Here is a 21,266-nt window from a genome sequence, read left to right on the forward strand (position 1 = left end):
AAGCAAGGATATGATTTACAAATGACTGAACCATTCACATAAATATGTATGTATGCCATTTATAACAGTAGCCTTGAAGAGAACACACTGTAACTGGCTGTGAGAAATGCTTAAGAGGTTTATATTAAAACAGCACATAGAATGGGGGGTTAGAAATCACAGAATAGGTGACACCTTATTCTGATAACCTAGTAATAAAAAGTGTAGGCTACGGTGTTTAGATGTTAGCAGTTTTACTACTTTAGGATATAAACAGAACAGTATTTATATGAAATTAAAAAGCATTATGCATGGAATCAAATATAAAATTAAAAGTTAATATCCCTAGGCTAAGTAAATGCATTTTTATAAGTTGTATATAGACTTGCACATACAAAATGTAGGAAGAACTCAGAGTTATCTTAATTATCAAAGAACCACCCAAAAGTGTAATATGATACTTCATACACAACAGAAAGATTTTTGTTGTTTTTTCTATATACACATTTAATTGCAGTGTTCCTTGAAAGTTAGCACTTCAAATTGGAGAGGGTGTGGTATAATTTTTATAAAAAAAAAATTAAATCTGAACCACATGTACAATATTATGATTAACTTTGCAGAGGATAAAAACACATTGAAGACCTGATAAAGTCTGCTGTAAGGAGGTTACAATCATCTTTGGGGAAAAATGTTTTCTTTGTTTAGGATTTAATCCTTGAGTCTCATCCTGAAATTTTATATCATTACAGGACAGAAAGATTTTTAAAATGTTCTTTCCTTTAAAAACAAAAAAGACACACAAACAAATACATATTTACAAAATACATGACTTAGGAAAGGAAATAAAGGAATATAGATTTAGTGAGAAAATAGGAATGACTTTGAATATCCCATTTTCATAAGGTGCTGGCAAAGAAGCCAGTGAGCTTCTGCTCACTTCTCAGTAATTGGTTCATTCTGTCCTTATGACTTGTCTCAAATCCTGTAAGAGTATGTAGCAAGTGGTGCCATGGGAGGAAAGAGTGTGAATCCTTTTGTGTCAGACAGTGACAAACAAAGGGGAAAAGAGTGAAGGCAACCAGAGAATGTTCCTCTTACCTTTAAAATGACAGGAGGACCTATGGTCCTAGAGGACAAGACACTCCCTATTCATTCCTACTTTAACCAGTAATCAGAGGAGGAACAGCTTGTCTGGAAATACACAGATCTATCATATTTAGAAATAAATTACTTTCAGGAATAAACAACATTCTCACCTCCAACTCTTAAAATCCCATATTTGGGAAATGCAGATTTGAGAATAGCTACTTTCAGCAGTATACTAGACTGGATTATGTGAAGGGATATTTTGCTACTACCAAAAATCTAGATCTTGCATTAAACATAAATTTTATTGCACTATGGAGACTGGAGGTAATAAGAGAAATGTCCAAATGAAAAACACCCCCCACCCACACACATAATACAAACACAGAGCTAAAACTGAAGTTTTGAGCAGTAAACATGGCAATAAGGAAACCAAGCTTTGTGTCAGTATCACAGTGAAGTAGCTATAGCTGGGTACTCCATTGTTAAGCAAGGACCCTCTGAAGAGAGCTAAAATGACCCCAAGTGGGTAGTACCCCCTGGCTCTAGCAAATACAAATAATCACTGAATGAAAGCCTCTCTAATTTGGGTCCCCAAATTTCTATAAATTAAAATTAATCAAATATAAGCTCTTAATTCAAAATAAGAATTGCACAAGGAAATAGCCTACGAACATCAATCAGCAGAAATGACACATGGCACATTTAGACCACAACAGCCTTGAAATATTAGAATTACTGGAAAGAGAATATAAGTCATCTATACATGAAAGGTTTCAAACAGAAATAATGAATGTGTCACTGTAAACTGAAGAAAGGTGATCCTTGTTTTAACATGGCAGAGAATTGGGCAAAATTGAGTTCTAGTGCTGGAAGGAAGGCAGAATTTGAAAGCAATGAGCTGGGATATTTAGCTGAAGAGATCTCCAAACTAAAAGTAGAAAAGGCAGCCTGACTTCTCCTTGCAGCTTATAGTAAAATGCAAGAGGAAAGAGATAAGCTAAGAACTGTACTCCTGGCTACAAAGAAACCAGAAATTGATGGTCTGGAATATTCTGGGCTTCCAGAAAGTGAAGACCCCAGAAGCTAGTACCCCACATGAAGATTTAAACCTAGAACTAGCCAGCCATTTCACTGAAAGCCAGGATTGGAGATAGAACTATCCAGAAAGAATTTTTGGAAAGTCCTATTGTCTGATGGTTTTGAACCCTGTATGCTACATGCCAAGGCAATAATTTTTTGTGATATCTGTATAAATGGAACCACTGCCTGTCTATAAAAGGGACAGAAAAGTGAGAAATTGAAGGAAAGATGACTTCAAAGGCAAAAAGAACCATGGAAGCTAAGGTCTGGAGCCAAGAAATCGGGCCAAGAGAGTGGGCCTACCCATGCACATGGAGAGGGTGAATTTTCCCAGGAGGCAGAAGGAGGGCCTTCCACCTAGATGTTCTGGAAGAGTGCTGCCATCTAGGCTTCAGAGAGGGTGGAGCACATTCCCTGGGGATTGGGGAGAGCCTAGCCACTAGCTCACCATTCTGAAGGGTTGAGCATGTGCCCCGGAAATGGCACAGAGTTTGGGTGCCACCCAGATGTTTGATGAGGGTGGAGCCAAGAACAAGGTGGTCTCCCCAATACTTGGATATGTTGGAGCAATCACCCCACTGTTTGGAGAAAGCAACAACACTGCATAAGGCTTTGGAAAGGATGGGACTGCTGATCTCTCAAGCTCTGAGGACTCAGACTTTGAAATCTAATGAAGTTTTCCCTGCAGGTTTTGGAAATTGTTTTGGTCCAGGGATCCTGTTTTCCTATCAATTTGTCCCTATGGCAATGGGAACATTTATCTTATGAGTGCCCCTCCTTTGTATATTGGCAGCAGTTAAATTGTTCTGAGTTTTGCACAGAGCCAGAGGAGAATTTTGACTTTGGACAAACCACACCTATAACTGATTTTGATAAGTCTTTGTTACTTACCTATTATTACCGAAATCATTTAAGCTTTTGTGATATTGTGATGGAATGAATATATTTTTTGCATTTGGAAAGAACATATCTTTTGGGTGTCCAGGAGGCAAAATGTGCTGGTTTGAATCTACTATGTCCCCACAAAAACCATGTTCTTTAATGCAATCTTGTGAGGGCAGACTTATTATCTTTTGATTACAGTGGGATGTTTTGATTAGGCTGTTTCCATGGAAATGTGACCCTCCCAACTGTACATGAGACCTTTTGATTAGATCATTTCCATGGAGGTGCAACCCTATCCATTCCAGATCTTAAGTATATCACTGGGTCCTTTAAGAGAGCTCACAGAGAGAAAGCCCTCAGAAAAGCTGGGAGAGACATTTGGAGAGAAGCTAAGAAATGTAATCTAGAGTTTGCCCCTGAGAGAAGCTAAGAGCTGACACAGACCCAGACACTTGGAGATGCCAACAAAAAGATGTTTGAAGATGCCAAGCTAAAAGATGAGGCCCAGAGTTTGCCCCAGAGTAGCTAAGAGAGGACCCCCAGATGCTTTGAGGGAAATGCCCTGGGTGAACAAGCATGGATGCACAGGAGCTGAGAGAGAGAAGCTAAGGGAAACAGAAGCCCAGAGCCATTTTGGTGAAAGCCATTTTGAAACCAGAACACAGGAGCAAAGGACCAGCAGAGGCCAGCCCTGTGCCTTCCCAGCTGACAGAGGTGTTCCAGATGCCATTGGCCTTTCTTCAGGGAAGGTAATTTTCTCTGGATGCCTTAGTTTGGACACTTTTATGGCCTTAGAACTATAAATTTGTATCATAATAAACAACTTTTATAACAGTCAATCAATTTCTGGTATTTTGCATTCTGACAGATTTAGCAAAACAGAACATCCTCAATAAAAACAGTTTGAAAATTATAGTTTGAACTTTGATTATCAGATCCTGAGAACAACAATTAAAGAACTCTGCACTCAACTAGTAAACAAACAACTCTTCTAGAGAACACATGGAAAAATTACAAAAACTGGTGACATATTAGGCCATAAAGTAAATATCAGTAAGGTACAAAGAATCATGAAAATGAAATCATATCTCATAACAATGCAATTAAACTAGATGCTAACAACAGAAGAACCAACCAAATTAGGTATTTAAAGCATTTAAAAACACTTCATAATAACTCATAGATCAGTGTAGAAATATAAATGGAAATTAAAACATTTAAAACTAAAGAACAATGACAATAATATGCAATGAAATATGTAAGATACAGAAGATTAACTAGAGAGAACTTTAAAACTTAAATCTGTGTATTAGAAAATAAGAAAATATAAATACTTAACTCACTGAGAACTGACAAGCGTAGGGAAGTGAGGGATAAAAATGCAAAAAAAAAAAAACCCACAAAATAAAGGAAATAATAGAGTTTAATGAACTGAGACACAAAGATATAATAGAGAGAATAAAAAAAATCTGAAAGTTGATTCTTTGAAAACATAATAAAAAGGTAGTATATCTTGCCCAAGTTTACATGGTTAATGAATGGAGAAGATGTGATTTAAATCCAGACAGCCTGGCTCCATTGTCCATGTTCATAACTACTATGTCCCCAGAAGTGCTAAGTATGAAAGAAAAGATTACTGAACTTGACTACATTAATTTTAATAACTTCCAGTCATCACAGACACTATAAAATAATTGTAGAAATAAGCTCCAAAATGGGAAAAGATAATATGCAACACATAACTTTGGAAAAATTAGTATTCAGAATATATAAACCTCTTATAAATCAATTAAGATGGAGAAACAACACAACAAACAAATGAGCAAAAGACATGAACAAGCATTTCTTAGAAGAGAAAAAATAAATGGCCAATAAACATATGAGAAGACACAACCTTATGAGTAATCAGGGAAATTCAAAATAAAAATGTGATGAGATAGTATTTTGTGTGAATTAGACAAAAATTTAGAAGTCTAATAATACTAAATGTTGAGAAATATGTAGACTTATGGGAACTCTTACATATTGATGGTCAGATGTAAATTGGTACAACTTCTGAAGAAACAATTAGGCACTATCTTGTAAAGTTGTTGAACCTTCATATACCCAATGACTCAGAAATTCCATTCCTAGAAATGTATCTTAGAGAAACTCTTGAACATACATATTCTGAAACATGCATAAGGATGGTAATAGCAAAAAATTGGAAACATCCTAAGTGTCCATCAACAGAAAAATGGAAAAAATAAATAGTGGTATATTCACAATGGAACACTATATGACAATGTAAAGAAATGAAAAATAATTATGAACAAGTATGACTCTGAAACATAATATTGAGTGAAAAAGGAATTTACATTATGATTCTATTTTTGTAAAGCTCAAAAACATGCAAAACTGAATATGTCGTGTAGGTAGATATGTAGGTAGACAAAGGCAAATAGATTATTACAAAAAAAGAACAGAGTATATGTTCACATACACTAAATCTTGAATAAGACTCATGTTCTAATTCTCATCTCTCATTCAAGCATCACTGTTAAATGAGATAAGAGAAACAATGCCAAACTTATAGAAACACTGAGAGAGTTCTCCTTGGCCATACAAAGGAAACAAAAATGGAGTGTTTCCTTACTGCCGAAGACAGTGAAGAAAATTTTTGATAGCTTGGAGACCATCTACCAGCAGTAGCTAGGTACTGCTGGCTACCTCTGATGTCACTGCAATTGAATGCAGGAAAAAATATTGGAGGTTTGGTGTTAATTTTTGAGTTTTTAGATATTCAGAAAATGTAATCACCACATAGGCTATGAAAAGAAAGAAAAATTTATCAATTAAAATTAAAACTAAACTTTTATTTAAAACTACCCCACAAAAATAAATCAAATCTGTTTAAATCACATTCACAAAGAACATGGGATCTAAAAATGTTTACATTTTGAAAAGACATTATTTTGAAAAAAAAAATCTATAAAAATATGACCAACCTATGAAGGTTGATAGTATATTTTTAAGTTTTAAATGAAACTTTAATATTTTATGAATTTAAAAAAACTAGAAAAAATTACATAACTCATGACTCCTTTCATTTTTTTTAATTTTATTTTGAAATAAATTCAAACTTACAGGAACAGTTGCAAAAACAATACAAACCCCATACACAGAACTCCAGCATACCCTGGACCCCCTCCACTGATACCCCAATCCACCAACTTTAACTTCCTGTCACACCACCATTTCTTTCTTTCCTGCTCTCCCTCCATCCCGCCCTATCATCCATCATCTATTGCTCTGTCTTCTGAACATATGAGTAAGCTGCACATGTCCTTGAACAAACAATATAGTTCACATATACATTTACCATGAAAAAGAACATTCTTTTATGCAATCACATTAAGTGCAGTTAAGAAGTTCAAGAAATTGAACATTGATACAAAGCTTACATTCTATATTTCCTTTATTTTACTTATGTCCCAACTGTGTCCCTTTGAGCCACCTCTCCTCCATCCTCAGATCCCATCCAGGATCATCCTTGGCATTTAATTGTCATTATCTATTTAGACTGCCTTTTTTTTCAATTGTGGAAATATATATACAGCCTAAATCTTCCCATTCTAACCCCTCCCTAGCATTCCATTAGTAGGATTAATCACATTCACAATGTTGCAATGCCATCACCTTCCCACCATCCATTACTAGAAACTTCCCTTCACCCCAAACAGAAACCCTACACTCATTTCTAAACTCCCCATTGCCCCTTCCCCCATTTCTCATAACCCATACTCTACTTTTCATCTCTATGGTCATATTTTCTGACACTTTCTTTGTGTTTACCATGGGGCTTAAATTTAACCTCATAAATCTATAACAATCTTGTTTTTCTTTGATACCAACTTGACTTCAATAGGACACATAAACTATGTTCCTATACTCCTCCATTCCCCCACCTTTATGTAGTTCTTGTCAAAAATTACATATTTTACATTGAGTCAAAAACCACTGATTTATCATTAAAGTTTGTGTATTTTAGATCCTGTAGGAAGTAAATAGTGAAGTTACAAATGAAGAATACAATATTATTGGTATTTATATTTACCATGTTATAATTACTGGAAATCTTTATTTCTTCATGTGCTTTCAGTCAATTGTTTAGTGTCCCTTCCTTTCAGCCTGCACAATTCCCTTTCGCATTTCTTATAGGGCTGATCTACTGGTGATGAAGTCCCTCAGCTTTTGATTATCTGAGAATGTTTTCATCTCCCCCTTATTTTTAACCTCCAGGTGTTTGTGAATTTTCTAAGTCTCTGATGGTTATTGACTTCTACTTGGACTCCATTGTGGTCAGAGAATGTGCTTTGAATAAATTCAATTTATTTAATTTATTGAGGCTTATTTTATGTCCCAGCCTATGGTCTATTCTGGAGAAAGATCCATGATCACTAGAGAAAAATGTGTGTCTTGGTGATTTGGGATGTAATGTTCTATACATGTCTATTAAATTTCTCTATATCTCTCTCTCCTTTCCTTGATTCTTTGTCGGTAGGGCTCCCTTTGGTATCTGAAGTAGGGCAGGTCTTTTATTGGCAAACTCTCTCAGCATTTGTTTGTCTGTGAAAAATTTAAGCTCTCCCTCAAATTTGAAGGAGAGTTTTGCTGGATAAAGCATTCTTGGTTGGAAATTTTTCTCTGTCAGAATTTTAAATATGTCATGCCACTGCCTTCTCACCTCCATGGTGGCTGCTGAGTAGTCACTACTTAGTCTTATGTTATTTCCTTTGTATGTGATGAATTGCTTTCCTCTTGCTGCTTTCAGAACTTGCTCCTTCTCTTCAGTGTTTGACAGTCTGATTAGAATATGTCTTGGAGTGGGTTTATTTGAATTTATTCTATTTGGAGTTCGCTGGGCAATTATGCTTTGTGTATTTATATTGTGTAGAAGGTTTGGGAAGTTTTCCCCAGCAATTTCTTTGAATACTCTTTCTAGACCTTTACCCTTCTCTTCCCCTTCTGGGACACCAATGAGTGTTAAATTTGGACATTTTATTTTCCCTGTCATATCCCTGAGATCCATTTCAATTTTTTTGATTATTTTCCCCATTCTTTCTTTTGTTCTTTCATTTTCCATTCCATGGTCCTCGAGGACGCTGAGTCATTGTTCAGCTTCCTCTAGTCTTGTACTATGAGTATCCAGAATCTTTTTAATTTGATCAACAGTTTCTTTTATTTCCATAAGATCATCTATTTGTTTAATTACTCTTGCAAGTTCTTCTTTATGCTCTTCTAGGGTCTTCTTCATGTCCTTTATATCCTGTGCCATGATCTCATTGTTTATCTTTAGTTATTTGATTAATTACTCCAAGTTCCATGTCTCCTCTGATCTTTTGATTTGGGTGTTTGGGTTTGGGTTCTCCATATTGTCTGGTTTTATCATACACTTTAAAACTTTCTGTTGCTTTTGGCCTCTTGGCATTTGCTTTACTTGATAGGGTTCTTTCAAGATATGAAAAACACCAATTTCTAATTTGTCAGATTTACAGCTTGGTGGTGTACACTTTCTCTAACCAGCAGATGGCGTCCATGAGTCATCTATTCCCCTCAAGTCAGTTCTTCCCAACTTTGTGGTGTGTAGGGGTCTGATTATTGTGGGGTTCAACTGATACACCAAGTTTGGGTGTGTTGTTGGTGCTGTCTGCTCTGAATGTAGGTGTGTGTCTGAGTGGTTAGGGAGGCAGGGAAGCTTTAATAATCAAACCTCCCAGGTGTTTCTGAAGATTTAAGGCTGCTGTAAGAACCTAAACCTTCATTTCAGTCTTGCCACAGATTTTCTCTGCCACTGACCCACAAGTCCTTGGTATTGGCATAGGGTCCCTGGGATTTCTGTGTGGGTCCCCCTTCCCAGTCATGCTCTTCCAGGACCTTTGCTGAAGGAAGGCTGTGCCATGTCACAAGCGTGCACTGGCCCTCCAGGGAAGCCCTGGGCCACCAGGCCATGCAGGGGCATTCCCATCCTGCTGTAAAGATGGCTGAATGGGACATGTTAATTTCCCCCTTATTGCACAGCTCCACCTTCCCAGCTCTGGGACAATTAGCTGTGGGTGCACTAAAGGCCACTGTCCATGGCCATTATCATGGCATGTGCATGTGTTGTGGGAAACACTCCCCATCACACTGGGACCCTTGGCATGGCTCTGGGCTCTGGCTCTGGACCCAGGCAGGAGCATCTCCATCCCAGTGGGAAGATGGCTGCAAGGGGTGTGGTTTCTTTCTCCTTTTGGCTCCCCTCTGCCTTCCTGGCTCTGAGACAATTAGCAGAGGGTGCAGGAAGGGCTATCTTCTATGCCAGATATTGAGGCATTCACAGGCCCACTCCTGCTGTGCTTAACTGCATGGTTCTTGCCACCATATCCACAGCTGCTCCTGGTTTTCTATTTTTTTTGTTTTTGTTTGTTTGTTTGTTTAAAAAGAACTAGTCTGTCTCCAAATGCCAACCCATGGTTTCCCCACACCACAGTGCGGCCGCCAGTCTTTCAGCTGGCTCATTCACTTGTTTCAGAACACAGACTCCCAGTTTCACCAAATGCATGGTCCCTGTGGATTTAGCAGACCTTGTCTGGCTCATGCATCACTGGAACTGGTGTTCTGCATCCCTTTCTGGCTTTTATCTAGTATTTTTCACAGAGGTATTTTTTTGCCCTGTTTCACCTCGCCACCATCTTAGGTTCTTCTCCTTTCATTTTTTATCATTGAAACTGCAGAGTTTCAATGCCAATGCCAATAATTATATTTGAAAACAAATAAATATGACAACATGGAAATTTCTTGGTGAAAACAATGGTAAAACAATAATTGATTTTTTAAAAATATACTTCTTACTAAAATGAATAATGAGCTCTAACTAAAAAGTAATGAAGCTAATTTCTGTGTGGCTAGTAGAATCAGAATTAATGCCTTATAATCACACCTCAAAATATTAGGGGACCACTAAAAACTAATCCTTAAACCAAGAACAGATAAAAATGTACTTGGGTGAGGACGGGGCAAGATGGCAGACTGGTGAGCTGTATGTTTTAGTTACTCCTCCAGGAAAGTAGGTAGAAAGCCAGGAACTGCGTGGACTGGACACCACAGAGCAATCTGACTTTGGGCATACTTCATACAAGACTCATGAAAACGTGGAACTGCTGAGATCAGCGAAATCTGTAAGTTTTTGCGGCCAGGGGACCCGCGCCCCTCTCTGCCAGGCTCAGTCCCGTGGGAGGAGGGGCTGTCAGCTCCGGGAAGGAGAAGGGAGAACTGCAGTGGCAGCCCTTATCGGAAACTCATTCTACTGATCCAAACTCCAACCATAGATAGACTGAGACCAGACACCAGAGAATCTCAGAGCAGCCAGCCCAGCAGAGAGGAGACAGGCATAGAGAAAAAAAACAACACGAAAAACTCCAAAATAAAAGCGGAGGATTTTTCGAGTTCTGGTGAACATAGAAAGGGGAAGGGCAGAGCTCAGGCCCGAGCTCAGGCCCTGAGGCGCATATGCAAATCCCAAAGAAAAGCTGATCTCTCTGCCCTGTGGACCTTTCCTTAATGGCCCTGGTTGCTTTGTCTATTAGCATTTCAATAACCCATTAGATCTCTGAGGAGGGCCCTTTTTTTTTTTTTTTAAATCCTTTTTTCTTTTTCTAAAACAATTACTCTAAGAAGCCCAATACAGAAAGCTTCAAAGACTTGCAATTTGGGCAGGTCAAGTCAAGAGCAGAACTAAGAGAGCTCTGAGACAAAACGCAATAATCCAGTGGCTGAGAAAATTCACTAAACACCACAACTTCCCAAGTAAAGGGGGGTGTCCGCTCACAGCTATCATCCTGGTGGACAGGAAACACTCCTGCCCATCGCCAGCCCCATAGCCCAGAACTGCCCCAGACAACCCAGTGTGACGGAAGTGCTTCAAATAATAGGCACACACCACAAAACTGGGCATGGACATTAGCCTTCCCTGCAACCTCAGCTGATTGTCACAGAGTTGGGAAGGTAGAGCAGTGTGAATTAACAAAGCCCCATTCAGCCATCATTTCAGCAGACTGGGAGCCTCCCTACACAGCCCAGCAGCCCAGAACTGCCCTGGGGGGACGGCACTCACTTGTGACATAGCACAGTCATCCCTCAACAGAGGACCCGGGGTGCACAGCCTGGAAGAGGGGCCTACTTGCAAGTCTCAGGAGCCATACGCCAATACCAAGGACTTGTGGGTCACTGGCAGAGACAAACTGTGGCAGGACTGAACTGAAGGATTAGACTATTGCAGCAGCTTTAAAACTCTAGGATCACCAGGGAGATTTGATTGTTAGAGCCACCCCCCCTCCCTAACTGCCCAGAAACCCGCCCCATATACAGGGCAGGCAACACCAACTACACACGCAAGCTTGGTACACCAATTGAACCCCACAAGACTCACTCCCCCACTCACCAAAAAGGCTAAACAGGGGAGAACTGGCTTGTGCAGAACAGGTGGCTCGTGGACGCCACCTTCTGGTTAGTTAGAGAAAGTGTACTCCACAAAGCTGTAGATCTGATAAATTAGAGATAAGGAATTCAATTGGTCTACAAATCCTAAAGAACCCTATCAAGTTCAGCAAACGCCACGAGGCCAAAAACAACAGAAAATTATAAAGCATATGAAAAAACCAGACGATATGGATAACCCAAGCCCAAACACCCAAATCAAAATATCAGAAGAGACACAGCACCTAGAGCAGCTACTCAAAGAACTAAAGATGAACAATGAGACCATAGTATGGGATACAAAGGAAATCAAGAAGACCCTAGAAGAGCATAAAGAAGACATTGCAAGACTAAATAAAAAAATGGATGATCTTATGGAAATTAAAGAAACTGTTGACCAAATTAAAAAGATTCTGGACACTCATAGTACAAGACTAGAGGAAGTTGAACAACGAATCAGTGACCTCGAAGATGACAGAATGGAAAATGAAAGCATAAAAGAAAGAATAGGGAAAAAAATTGAAAAAATTGAAATGGACCTCAAGGATATGATAGATGATATGAAACGTCTGAATATAAGACTCATTGGGGTCCCAGAAGGGGAAGAAAAGGGTAAAGGTCTAGGAAGAGTATTCAAAGAAATTGTTGGGGAAAACTTCCCAAATCTTCTAAACAACATAAATACACAAATCATAAATGCTCAGCGAACTCCAAATAGAATAAATCCAAATAAACCCACTCCGAGACATATACTGATCACACTGTCAAACACAGAAGAGAAGGAGCAAGTTCTGAAAGCAGCAAGAGAAAAGCAATTCACCACCTACAAAGGAAACAGCATAAGACTAAGTAGTGACTACTCAGCAGCCACCATGGAGGCGAGAAGGCAGTGGCACGATATATTTAAAATTCTGAGTGAGAAAAATTTCCAGCCGAGAATACTTTATCCAGCAAAGCTCTCCTTCAAATTTGAAGGAGAGCTTAAATTTTTCACAGACAAACAAATGCTGAGAGAATTTGCTAACAAGAGAACTGCCCTACTGGAGATACTAAAGGGAGCCCTACAGACAGAGAAACAAAGAAAGGACAGAGAGACATGGAGAAAGGTTCAGTACTAAAGAGATTTGGTATGGGTACAATAAAGGATTTTAATAGACAGAGGGGAAAAAAATGACAAACATAAACCAAAGGATAAGATGGCTGATTCATGAAATGCATTCATGGTTATAACATTGAATGTAAATGGATTAAACTCCCCAATTAAAAGATATAGATTCGCAGAATGGATCAAAAAAAAATGAACCATCAATATGTTGCATACAAGAGACTCATCTTAGACACAGGGACACAAAGAAACTGAAAGTGAAAGGATGGAAAAAAATATTTCATGCAAGCTACAGCCAAAAGAAAGCAGGTGTACCAATATTAATCTCAGATGAAATAGACTTCAAATGCAGGGATGTTTTGAGAGACAAAGAAGGCCACTACATACTAATAAAAGGGGCAATTCAGCAAGAAGAAATAACAATCGTAAATGTCTATGCACCAAATCAAGGTGCCACAAAATACATGAGAGAAACACTGGCAAAACTAAAGGAAGCAATTGATGTTTCCACAATAATTGTGGGAGACTTCAACACATCACTCTCTCCTATAGATAGATCAACCAGACAGAAGACCAATAAGGAAATTGAAAACCTAAACAATCTGATAAATGAATTAGATTTAACAGACATATACAGGACATTACATCCCAAAGCACCAGGATACACATACTTTTCTAGTGCTCAGGGAACTTTCTCCAGATTAGATCATATGCTGGGACATAAAACAAGCCTCAATAAATTTAAAAAGATTGAAATTATTCAAAGCACATTCTCTGACCACAATGGAATACAATTAGAAGTCAATAACCATCAGAGACTTAGAAAATTCACAAATACCTGGAGGTTAAACAGCACACTCCTAAAGAATCAGTGGGTTAAAGAAGAAATAGCAAGAGAAATTGCTAAATATATAGAGACGAATGAAAATGAGAACACAACATACCAAAACCTATGGGATGCAGCAAAAGCAGTGCTAAGGGGGAAATTTATAGCACTAAACGCATATATTAAAAAGGAAGAAAGAGCCAAAATCAAAGAACTAATGGATCAACTGAAGAAGCTAGAAAATGAACAGCAAACCAATCCTAAACCAAGTAGAAGAAAAGAAATAACAAGGTTTAGAGCAGAAATAAATGACATAGAGAACAAAAAAACAATAGAGAGGATAAATATCAACAAAAGTTGGTTCTTTGAGAAGATCAACAAGATTGACAAGCCCCTAGCTAGACTGACAAAATCAAAAAGAGAGAAGACCCATATAAACAAAATAATGAATGAAAAAGGTGACATAACTGCAGATCCTGAAGAAATTAAAAAAATTATAAGAGGATACTATGAACAACTGTATGGCAACCAACTGGATAATGTAGAGGAAATGGACAATTTCCTGGAAACATATGAACAACCTAGACTGACCAGAGAAGAAATAGAAGACCTCAACCAACCCATCACAACAAAGAGATCCAATCAGTCATCAAAAATCTTCCCACAAATAAATGCCCAGGGCCAGATGGCTTCACAGGGGAATTCTACCAAACTTTCCAGAAAGAACTGACACCAATCTTACTCAAACTCTTTCAAAACATTGAAGAAAATGGAACACTACCTAACTCATTTTATGAAGCTAACATCAATCTAATACCAAAACCAGGCAAAGATGTTACAAAAAAGGAAAACTACCGGCCAATCTCCCTAATGAATATAGATGCAAAAATCCTCAACAAAATACTTGCAAATTGAATCCAAAGACACATTAAAAAAATCATACACCATGACCAAGTGGGGTTTATTCCAGGCATGCAAGGATGGTTCAACATAAGAAAATCAATCAATGTATTACAACACATTAACAAGTCAAAAGGGAAAAATCAATTGATCATCTCAATAGATGCTGAAAAAGCATTTGACAAAATCCAACATCCGTTTTTGATAAAAACACTTCAAAAGGTAGGAATTGAAGGAAACTTCCTCAACATGATAAAGAGCATATATGAAAAACCCACAGCCAGCATAGTACTCAATGTTGAGAGACCGAAAGCTTTCCCTCTAAGATCAGGAACAAGATAAGGATGCCCGCTGTCACCACTGTTATTCAACATTGTGCTGGAAGTGCTAGCCAGGGCAATCTGGGAAGACAAAGAAATAAAAGGCATCCAAATTGGAAAAGAAGAAGTAAAACTGTCATTGTTTGCAGATGATATGATCTTCTATCTAGAAAACCCTGAGAAATCGACGATACAGCTACTAGAGCTAATAAACAAATTTAGCAAAGTAGCGGGATACAAGATTAATGCACATAAGTCAGTAATGTTTCTATATGCTAGAAATGAACAAACTGAAGAGACACTCAAGTAAAAGATACCATTTTCAATAGCAACTAAAAAAATCAAGTACCTAGGAATAAACTTAACCAAAGATGTAAAAGACCTATACAAAGAAAACTACATAACTCTACTAAAAGAAATAGAAGGGGACCTTAAAAGATGGAAAAATATTCCATGTTCATGGATAGGAAGACTAAATGTCATTAAGATGTCAATTCTACCCAAACTCATCTACAGATTCAATGCAATCCCAATCAAAATACCAACAACCAACTTTGCAGACTTGGAAAAGCTAGTTATCAAATTTATTTGGAAAGGGAAGATGCCTCGAATTGCTAAAGACACTCTAAAAAAGAAAAACGAAGTGGGAGGACTTACACTCCCTGACTTTGAAGCTTATTATAAAGCCACAGTTGCCAAAACAGCATGGTACTGGCACAAAGATAGACATATAGATCAATGGAATCGAATTGAGAATTCGGAGATAGACCCTCAGATCTATGGCTGACTGATCTTTGATAAGGCCCCCAAAGTCACTGAACTGAGTCATAATGGTCTTTCAAACAAATGGGGCTGGGAGAGTTGGATATCCATATCCAAAAGAATGAAAGAGGAACCCTACTTCACCGCCTACACAAAAATTAACTCAAAATGGACCAAAGATCTCAATATAAAAGAAAGTACCATAAAACTCCTAGAAGATAATGTAGGAAAACATCTTCAAGACCTTGTATTAGGCGGCCACTTCCTAGACTTTACACCCCAAGCACAAGCAACAAAAGAGAAAATAGATAAATGGGAACTCCTCAAGCTTAGAAGTTTCTGCACCTCAAAGGAATTTCTCAAAAAGGTAAAGAGGCAGCCAAATCAATGGGAAAAAATTTTTGGAAACCATGTATCTGACAAAAGACTGATATCTTGCATATATAAAGAAATCCTACAACTCAATGACAATAGTACAGTCGGCCCAATTATAAAATGGGCAAAAGATATGAAAAGACAGTTCTCTGAAGAGGAAATACAAATGGCCAAGAAACACATGAAAAAATGTTCAGCTTCACTAGCTATTAGAGAGATGCAAATTAAGATCACAATGAGATACCATCTAACACCGGTTAGAATGGCTGCCATTAAACAAACAGGAAACTACAAATGCTGGAGGGGATGTGGAGAAATTGGAACTCTTATTCATTGTTGGTGGGACTGCATAATGGTTCAGCCACTCTGGAAGTCAGTCTGGCAGTTCCTTAGAAAACTAGATATAGAGTTACCATTCGATCCAGCGATTGCACTTCTCGGTATATACCCGGAAGATGGGAAAGCAGTGACACGAACAGATATCTGCACGCCAATGTTCATAGCAGCATTATTCACAATTGCCAAGAGATGGAATCAACCCAAATGTCCTTCAACAGATGAGTGGATAAATAAAATGTGGTATATACACACGATGGAATACTACGCGGCAGTAAGAAGGAACGATCTCGTGAAACATATGACAACATGGATGAACCTTGAAGACATAATGCTGAGCGAAATAAGCCAGGCACAAAAAGAGAAATATTATATGCTACCACTAATGTGAACTTTGAAAAATGTAAAACAAATGGTTTATAATGTAGAATGTAGGGGAACTAGCAATAGAGAGCAATTAAGGAAGGGGGAACAATAATCCAAGAAGAACAGATAAGCTATTTAACCTTCTGGGGATGCCCAGGAATGACTATGGTCTGTTAATTTCTGATGGATATAGTAGGAGCAAATTCACAGAAATGTTGCTATGTTAGGTAACTTTCTTGGGGTAAAGTAGGAACATGTTGGAAGTTAAGCAGTTATCTTAGGTTAGTTGTCTTTTTCTTACTCCCTTGTTATGGTCTCTTTGAAATGTTCTTTTATTGTATGTTTGTTTTCTTTTTAACTTTTTTTTCATACAGTTGATTTAAAAAAGAAGGGAAAGTTAAAAAAAAAAAAAAAGAAAAACAAGGAAAAAAAAAGATGTAGTGCCCCCTTGAGGAGCCTGTGGAGAATGCAGGGGTATTCGCCTACCCACCTCCATGGTTGCTAACATGACCACAGACATAGGGGACTGGTGGTTTGATGGGTTGAGCCCTCTACCACAGGTTTTACCCTTGGGAAGACGGTTGCTGCAAAGGAGAGGCTAGGCCTCCCTATGGTTGTGCCTAAGAGCCTCCTCCCGAATGCCTCTTTGTTGCTTAGATGTGGCCCTCTCTCTCTGGCTAAGCCAACTTGAAAGGTGAAATCACTGCCCTCCCCTCTACATGGGATCAGACACCCAGGGGAGTGAATCTCCCTGGCAACGTGGAATATGACTCCCGGCGAGGAACGTAGACCTGGCATCGTGGGACGGAGAACATCTTCTTGACCAAAAGGGGGATGTGAAAGGAAATGAAATAAGCTTCAGTGGCAGAGAGATTCCAAAAGGAGCCGAGAGGTCACTCTGGTGGGCACTCTTATGCACACTTTAGACAACCCTTTTTAGGTTCTAAAGAATTGGGGTAGCTGGTGGTGGATACCTGAAACTATCAAACTACAACCCAGAACCCATGAATCTCGAAGACAGTTGTATAAAAATGTAGCTTATGAGGGGTGACAATGGGATTGGGAAAGCCATAAGGACCACACTCCACTTTGTCTAGTTTATGGATGGATGAGTAGAAAAATAGGGGAAGGAAACAAACAGACAAAGGTACCCAGTGTTCTTTTTTACTTCAATTGCTCTTTTTCACTCTAATTATTATTCTTGTTATTTTTGTGTGTGTGCTAATGAAGGTGTCAGGGATTGATTTGGGTGATGAATGTACCACTATGTAATGGTACTGTAAACAATCGAAAGTACGATTTGTTTTGTATGACTGCGTGGTATGTGAATATATCTCAATAAAATGAAGATTAAAAAAAATAAATAAATAAAATAAAAGGCAAAAAAAATGTACTTGGACTACCAATACTAGAAAATAAATTCTATGACAAATATTTTAAAAATTTACTGAGAGAATTTAAGTTTATATAGCCACTGTGGAGAACAATTTGTCAGTGCCTAGTAGACTTGAAGCTCCTAGGGCAGGAGCTAGATAATTATTTCCATCTGGTAATAAAAACAAAATATACTATTGAACTTCTCATAGTATCTTTATAAATGGACTGTCAATAGCATATACTAATTTTGCTTGACTTTTCAAGTACAGTGACCTTAACATGTATAGCTCTGATACTAAGGTGGTGTATTCAAGGTCACATGGTGAGATGGGTCAAAGTGAAGACAGGAATTGTCTCTTGACCTAATCCAGTGATATTTCCAGGATACCATCTACCTTCTTTTATTTCTGTTAAGCATCAATGTAATCACAGAAAAAGGAAAAAAATATACAAATTTCTTTTATTACTAAGAAATACTAATGAAATAATAAAAAGGGAGTAGCATTTTTGAAGAACCAGTTGTCAGTAATATCTAATCAGCAAGAATAAAAATTAACACCTTGAATTATATTTCTGTAATGATGAAAAAATTTTCTATACAAACACTGTCCATTACAAAAGCCACTAGCCATGTATGGCTACTTCAAATGTGGGTAGCAGTGATGAGGAAATGAATTTATTTATTTTTTTATTTTTATTAAGTTAAATTTAAATAGTTAAATGTAGTTAATGGCTAAACTATCAGCACAAATTTAGAATATAGAACATGTTTTAAAACATTAAGGAGTGGATCAAAAAATCAGGGGAAGCACATTAAAATAATACAAAAGCTCAGTTAATTACAAACAACATATTTTTCTTTATTGGAGAATCTGTGGGTTTACAGAACAATCACACAAAAAATACAGGACTCAGGTACTACATCCCACAACCAAAACCTGGCATTGGTATGGAACACTTGTTAAAATTGATGAAACCAGGTTTTTATCACTGTAGTAACTATAGTCCATGGTTTGACCTAGAGTTCACTTATCAGATATGTGGTTTCCAAATATTTTCTCTCATTGTGTAGGTTGTTTTAATTTCATGATAAAGTCCTTTGAGGAAAAAAGTTTTTAATTTTGATCCATTTTTCTTTCATCACCTGTGTTTTCAGTGTAAACTCTAAGAATCCACTGACTAACAACATACTGAATATGCTTCTCTAAAGTTTCTTCTATAAATTTAAAAGTTCTGGCTCTTGTACTTATGTCTTGGAGCCATTTTGAGTTAATTTTTAATCAAGTATGATGTAGGGGCCTCCTTTTTTTTCAAATAAAGATTGTTTTCCCAGCACTATTTCTTTATGAGACTATTATATCCCAATTGAGTAGCCTTTGACTCCATGTCAAAAATCAGTTGCCAATAAATGTGTGGGTTAATTTCTGAGCTCTCAATTCAATTCCATTGGCCTATATGTCTGTCTTTGTACAAGTACCATGCTGTTTTGATTACTGTGGTTTTTTAATAAGTTTTAAGATCAGACGTGTGAGTGCCAACTTCATTATTCTTTTTCAAGATGGTTTTAGCTATTTGGAGCCCACTGCACATCCAAAAATATTGGATGATTGACTTTTCCATGACTACAAAGAATGTTGTTGGGGTTTTGATTGGGATTGCATTGAATCCATAAATTGCTTTGGGTAGGACTGACATCTTAATGCTATTTAGTCTTCTGATACATGAACCCAGAATATATTTCCATTTATTTAGGTCTTGTTTGATAGCTTTTAGCAATGTTTTGTAGATTTCTGTGTAAATGCACTTTGCATCCTTGGCTAGATTTATTCCTAGATATTTGTTTCTCTTAGTTGCTACTGTGAATGGAATTCATTTCTTAATTTCTTCTTCCAATTATTCATTACTTGTGCATAGAAACACTGCTGATTTGGGGGAGATGCCCTTGAACTCAACCACACTGATGAATTCAGTTATTAGCTCTAGGAGCTTTGCTGTGGATTTTTCAGGATCTTCTGAATATAGGATCATGTCATCTGGAAAGATGGAAAGTTTTACTTCTTCCTTCCAAATTTGGATGCCTTTTATGTCTTTTTCTTGTCTAATTTCTCTGGCAACAACTTACAATACACTGTTGAATAACAGTGGTGACAGTGGGCATCCTTGTCTTGTTTCTAATCTCGGGGGAAAGCTTTCAGTCTTTCAACATTAAGTAGGATGTTAGCTGTGGGCTTTTCATATATGCCCTTTATCATATTAAGGGAGATTCTTTCTATTATTCATCATGCATTAAGTGTCTTTATTAAGAAGAGGTGGTGGATTTTGTGAAATTCATTTTCTGCACCAATTGAAATGATCATGTGGTTTTTCTCCATTCTGTTAATGTGGTAAGTTATTTAACTGATGTTCTTATGTTGAAACAAGCTTGCAAACCATGGATAAGCCCCACCTGATCATGGTGTATAATTCTTTTAATATGCTTTTTGATTCTGTTTGCTAGTATTTTGTTGAGGATTTTTGCACCTATATTCATAAGAGACATTGATCTGTAGTTTTCTTTTCCTGTGGTAACTTTATCTGGATTTGGTATGAGGGTGATGTTGGCCTCAAGGAATGAATTAGTGAGTGATCCCTCCTCTTCTGTTTTTTTGGAAGACTTTGAACAGGATTGGAGTTAATTCTGCTTGGTAAAATTCCCCTGTGAAGCAATTGGGTCCTGGGCATTTCTTTGTTTGGACATTTTTGATTGCTGATTCAATCTCTTTACAAGAAGTTTGTTTGTCGCAATCTTGTATTTCATTCTGAGTTGATGTAGTTAATTTGTGTGTTTCTAATAATTTGTCTATTTCATCAAGGTTATCTAGTGTTTTGGTGTATATTTGATCATAGTATTGTCAAAGATGATACATTGTATGATTTCAGTAATTTTAAGTTTATTGAGATTTTTTAGTGACCTACCATATAGTCTGTCCTGGAGAATGATCCATGTGCACTCAATAATATGAATTCTATTTTTGTTGGGTTAAGCATTCTATATATGCCTGTTAGGTCTAGTTGGTTTAGAGTATCATTCACAACTTGTACTTCTTTATTGATCCCCTGACTAGATGTTCTATCCATTATGGAGAATGGTGTACTAGATTCTCCTACTATTAATGTAGAACTGTCCATTTGTGCCTTCAAATTTATCAGTATTTGATGCATATATTTTGGAGTTTTGCAGTAAAGTACATATATATTTATAACTGATATGTCTACTTGTTGAATTGTCTATTTTATCAGTAAACAATGACCACCTTTGACCCTCATAATTGTGTTTGATGTAAAGTCAATTTTATCTGATATCAGTATACCTATACCAGTTATCTTT

At 37.3% G+C, this 21,266-nt stretch overlaps 1 pseudogene; it reads right to left on the bottom strand.

The window, feature by feature from the left end:
* LOC119522268 overlaps nt 1–21,266 on the bottom strand; it is a 234,257-nt pseudogene that overhangs the window by 209,323 nt on the left and 3,668 nt on the right.

Source organism: Choloepus didactylus, chromosome X, assembly GCF_015220235.1.
Source record: "Choloepus didactylus isolate mChoDid1 chromosome X, mChoDid1.pri, whole genome shotgun sequence".
Taxonomy (NCBI): domain Eukaryota; kingdom Metazoa; phylum Chordata; class Mammalia; order Pilosa; family Megalonychidae; genus Choloepus; species Choloepus didactylus.